Below are 5,726 nucleotides of genomic sequence, written 5' to 3'. Positions count from 1 at the left end.
TTATGTACTGTAAGTTAATATTTTTGTAGAATGGACATCGATCTACTTTGCAAGACTTGGAGGCTGTTTCAACATTGCATTGTAGAAATGTAAAGTAATGTATGCAATGGAAAGGAAAGCCTGTGGTAGATGAGCACTTCATAACAGAATGTTCTGAGCGAGTACGTGGTATTTGGGGATGTCTCCATATTGCTCTTGTATTCTTTCTGATGGAGTTTAGTGACTAGTTTACCTAAAGGAAAATGTTATAACGCCATTTGGTTCACATGTGAAGTGCCCTCCATAGCCAAATGTTGGGATTTTTTTCTTTTTGGTTGGATTGTTTGCAGATATTTAAATTTTATGAAATTTCCAAAGATTTTGGTTGATAACCCCTTTTTTCTTCCCAATGATTTGAGATGTTCTTATGTTCTTACTGTGTGTTTTAAATATATATAAAAGAGCCACAAGCATTTAGTCTTTTAGTTATTATATTTGACCATATAACTAAAAAGGGGGAAAATGAGCTTGGGCACCCACTTCAGTGTCTGTTGTATAGTCTATTAACATGATGTTTTACTTAAAAGGACCACATTAAACATTAAGCTTCAACTTTGGTTCACTTTTCAAAGGGAAATTAAACTGTTGGAGAAACTAAAATAGTATCCAAAAGCTAAGAAGAACCCTATAATGTTAGAAATGAAGGAGGGAAGAATATCCAAATGAATTGAAACAGGGAATCTTTTTTTTTTTTTTTTTTTTTTTTTTTGCCTTGCGATTGGATCTCCTATAAAACCAAGTGAAATTTTTATTCTAAGCTTCAATTGTAGACCTTTTTTCTTTGGACTAACAGCCTAAGACATGACATTTGCGAGCCACTTTAAAGGAGACCATGAAAACAACAAAAGCTCGTGTGCATCTTATATTCAAATGACTCCCAGGACCACACATTTTAAATTGCACTTGGGATCCTTAATGCTCTGCCAGCCAGAAGACCTCATGTTCAATAAGGCAGACTCCTACTTCAAACTAGTTACAAGTCTACATGTTCACTGGTCATGGCATGTGTCGTAAAGAAATGTGGCCAGTCTGGAAAGGACTAGAAGGGCAAAAAGAGCTTGAAATTGGTAAAATTTGATGAACAAATGTGGCCTCAAATCTTCAGGAAAGGAAGGCTCAGTACCACAGCTGGGAAAAACACTAGTTACAACCTTAAGTACACTGAGGGGCAGCCTTAGAAATACATTGGGTGCTGTGTGGTCAAAACAGTCAACCAGCCAGCCACTATCTAGGTATTTTCTTTGAATGCTAGACATTATGATACTGAATATGTGCCTAAATATAGCCAGTATCTTATACTTGAGGTTTTTTGCCATGGAAGGTGTGTATCTAAAGCAGTGCTTCTTGACATTTTTGAGTTGAGATCCTTTAAGGATGAGGGAAACCCTGTATAGAGAAAAGTACATATGAATATCATATTCCATTTTAAGGTGTTGATGAATCTCTAGAATCTAGGCATGGACACTTGTTCACAGATCCTAACTTAAGAAAATCTGGTATCTGGTAACTAAAGCTTCAGTGCTTGAACAAGGAATAGAACCAGTCCAATTTACCTTGATTGAGACGGCTGAGCTTAACCAGAACTCGACTGGTGTCTGGCTTTACTGGGTAAAAGAAAGACCCTTTGTGTAACACAGAAAATAATATAGTCCTCATTCACATCTGTTACACTATATTTAGAAGTCAAATGGCTTTGACGTTGGCATGAACATTTTTGTAAGAGGAAGCAGAAACTTGCCAAGTGCAAAGTGAAAATGCTCATGCAGAATCAGACCTGCTGGCTTGAGATTTTTGATGGTAACCAGCCCATGGGTGAGGAACTCTTGTTCTTAAGCAAAAATGACAAAATTTTAAAGAATAGGACAACTTGATTTTTGTGAGGAATCATCTTATTTTACATGTCCTTATTTGTGAGTTCAGTCAGGACATTTTAAAGATGAAGAAATGAAGTCCATGTGATACGCTCAAGTCCTCAGAGCTAAAACAAACTGCCATTCTCCTAACTTTGAATGCAGTGGTCACTCCCAAATGACCAGTCTGGCTTCACATTTTAACATGATGCCCCCCCACCCCTGCCCAACCAGCTGTATCCAGGTACATTTTTTGTTTGTTTTGCTTTTATCTTTCCTGCTGCCTTTTCATGATTTTTTTATAGGAGGGTTTCTAAACTTCCCTGCAGTTCTCATTTTCAACCTTGTATTACAAATTGTTAGGATATAACTAGATGTGAGAATAAGAGACTGCTAGCCAAACTAAAATTTGCACTCTGGCCCACTTTTTCTAAAATAAACTTTCTATTCTGGAATAACTTTAGATTTACAGAACAGTTGCAAAGATAATACATAGCATTCCCATAAACCCTTCACCCAGCTTCTCTTAAGGGTAAAATGTTGCATAAGCATGGCACATTTGTCAAAAATTAACATTACTACTTTATTTGAATTTCACCAGTTTTTCACTAGTGTCCCTATTCTCTTCAAAATTTCATCCAGGGTCCTACTTGCTGTGGGATCTGGCCCACTTTTAGTCTCAGTGCTAACGAAGGCACATAACTGGACTTTGCAACAGCTCATCTCTCAAGATCTTATCAAAGAGAATAACATTCATGCAACACCCAACTGAACCATAGTAAGAAGACAGGTAGGAAGTAAGACAGGTAGAGAAAGCAAGGAGAGATGTACAGCACCCACAAACTGAAAACTTTAAATAGTGAATCACAGGTAATTTATTTATCAATGAATTTATTACTGAGTGCTGATTGGGTTGAAAGCACTGGGGGTAGCCAAAAGATAAGAGTCCCTATCTTTAAGACATCCAGTTGGAAGGAAACAAATGCATCTGTATAACCAGCAGTACTTTCCATGAGACCAGAGAAAACCAGGCTGGGGAGCCATGGGGAGAGGCACTGGGATGGGTTCCATAGGAGACAGGACATCCGTAAAAATGACCTTGAAATATGAGGTGCATTTTGTCAGGCAGAGCAGATAATGGATTTAAAATACTGGCAAGTTTTCCTGGGCTGTAAAGAAGCAGAGTTGTAGGAACACAGTTTTGGTAGATTAAGCCATAACAATGCATTTTTCAAATTTGCATCACCATACCATCTCTCAAACAACAATACCTGGGAACTCTTGGTTGACCATTTTGGTCTATAGAATTAGCCGGGGCTTGTGTGTGCAGAGCCCTGTCGGTGAGGAGGAATAGAAGTGACCATATCCTTACAACTGATAACTCCAAGGATCTGGAGAGAATCTAGGACAACATGCAAATTCTACAGAAAAGGCAGTGAGGCCCTGGGAAATCAGCACAGCCGCACATTTCACGCAACTAGCTTCCTGACTCCATGCCCAAGAGCCCTTTGCAATATGCCACTATGTCAATAAAATGGTACTCTTGCCCTCCAGAAGCTCCCCACAATCCACAAGCATGTGTAAGCAACTGAAAAGGAACAAATACAACAAAAGGGGGCTGTAGATGCCTAGAACGGAGGATGCCTAGAATGGGTTGGGGTTGATGTTGGGAAGTCTGCTTGGGGATGACACGGGGTCTGATAGCCAAATGGAAGGAGGGAAGGATTCAGTCCGGAAAGTCTTCCTGAAGTTGGTGAAAAGTGTTGGGGGATGGGAAAGATGTAATTTGCTACAGAGAGCATTGTAGCTGGTGAAAGGTGTGGGCACTGGGTTAGGAACCCGTTGGCAATGGATCTATAGAGGGTAGATGGCAAAGCACACCTGGATAAAAAGATCCTGTGGGTGAGGCAATGTTATCATCACTGTTTTATTAATTTTTACCAAGCCTTGCTCTAAAAGGCATTAACAGCAGTAAGGTGAGAAAAGTTTTCCTTTCTTTCCCACTACCACAAATATAAGCTAACTAATCAGGGCCTTAACCACATCATGTCACTTATAAGATAAATTCTGTTGAACAAGCCACTTCACTCATCACCCTCACTTGTGAAATGGGGCTCATTGTACCTGCATCTTGGAGTAAATAGCATAATGTATGTGGTATGGTCCATCCAATGTTGGCACACAGAAGATGTCAATGCATTATAAAGAAATTGCATGGCGTATAAATATTCATACATCCATGCTTGCTTGGATCAGAGGACTGCAGCATTGGCCTCTATTTGCAACTTCCTGCCCTGGCCTCCTCCCTAGTTCTTCTCTCATAGGCAGTGGAGTTACCTGGATCATGCTGTGCATGTTCCCAGAATCTATTATGACTTCTTTTCTCTTCCATTTAATGAAACTCGTCCCTAGCTAGCGTTAGAAAAATCTGGAGACAGGGGCACATGGGTGGCTCAGTCGGTTAGGCATCCGACTCTGGATTTCAGCTCAGGTCATGATCTCATGGTTCATGAGTTTGAGCCCCGAGTTGGGCTCTGCTTGGGACTCTGTCTCCCACCCCACTCCTGCCTCTGTCCCGCAGCCCCCCACCCACTCTCTCATGTGTGCATGTACTCTCTCACTCTCTCAAAATAAATCAACTTTTCAAAAAAGAAGAGAAAAATCTGGAAACGGAAGGAGCTACCTGATAGTGTGTTCAAGCAGAGGCTCAACTTAATGACAGCTCTGTTTCCAAAATGAGGGCACTTCCACAAACATGATTTCGTGAAACCTCATGGCAAACCTAAGAAATCCCTGTTATCATCCACACCTTAAAAAGAGAGCAAGCAAGGCTCTGAGGGCTGTGGTCAGTTCGAGTCTCCAGAACAAAATCCTCACAGCAAATCTGGATCTGTTTGATGCCGAAGTCCATGGGCATTTCAGCAGCCCTCAGCTGGAACTGGGATGGATTCATTGGCTGGATTACAGTATGTCTAATGTCCCTCCTGATATGGGATATGGCTCCACTTGTGGGATTGTAGGCCTATCACCGTGTGTTTCTAATGATGTTCAGCTTCTGTAAGCTTTGCCCGAACCAGACACCCCAGTAGCACCCAAAACCTGCACATCCCTGAACCTTTACTCATCCCAAGGGTGCTTCTCTTCATCTTTAACTCAAACACATCATTTCCATTGTCTATATTTTTCTTAAGATCGTCCCATCAACTTAAAAAAATTAATAGCAGGTGGAGATCATAGATCATAGATCAAAACCACTGTGTCAGGTACTGGGAAGAAAACAAACTTGTGACCACAAACCTTAAAATCCCTTACAGACATAAAGCACGCAAAGAAACATATTGAAAAGGAAGGCACTGGAATCTTTGAACACTTTCTTGAGACCATTATATACATCAAAAAAATATATATTTCAACAAACTAAATAATACAAAATAATACTTCTCTCCTCCAACAACTGTGCTTTTTAAAATCCACATAGTTCTGTCACCTGGGTATTATTATTATCCCCATGTCACAGATGAAGACACTGAAGCCAGGAGGAGTTATTAGGTAAATGGCAAGTGGGCAATATTGGAAGCCAGACCACCTGACTCCTGATCCTGAAATCAGTCAAATTTTTGCTGTGTGACATGGTCGCTGGAATTAATAAGCAACTTATTTTCACAATAAGTCAATGAGAACACAAAACCCACAGGCATTTGATCAACTTACTAAGATCATGCTTCCAGGAAGTGACCAAGATGGGATTAAAGGCAGAATGACCTGACCCCAAATTTAGCATTCAGTGCCCTAGACCATACTGTCTTTCCAGAGGGAGCCATAAAGGGAAGGAAGGTG

At 40.4% G+C, this 5,726-nt stretch overlaps 1 protein-coding gene across 36 annotated transcripts in view; it reads left to right on the top strand.

The window, feature by feature from the left end:
• The window catches only part of TCF4 (transcription factor 4), a 355,693-nt gene extending 355,244 nt beyond the window's left edge, over positions 1-449 (top strand). For all 36 annotated transcript variants that reach the window (XM_053205724.1, XM_027069021.2, XM_027069028.2 and 33 more), the window contains one exon: positions 1-449. This exon is cut by the window's left edge and continues 5,413 nt beyond it. The gene's annotated coding sequence lies outside the window, so the exon portion shown is untranslated.
• The last annotated feature ends 5,277 nt before the right edge of the window (positions 450-5,726 follow it).

Source organism: Acinonyx jubatus, chromosome D3 (assembly GCF_027475565.1).
Source record: "Acinonyx jubatus isolate Ajub_Pintada_27869175 chromosome D3, VMU_Ajub_asm_v1.0, whole genome shotgun sequence".
In the NCBI taxonomy this organism is placed as follows: Eukaryota; Metazoa; Chordata; class Mammalia; order Carnivora; family Felidae; genus Acinonyx; species Acinonyx jubatus.
The sequence above is the reverse complement of the archived record's forward strand: the minus strand, read 5'-3'. Positions and strand labels throughout refer to the sequence as shown.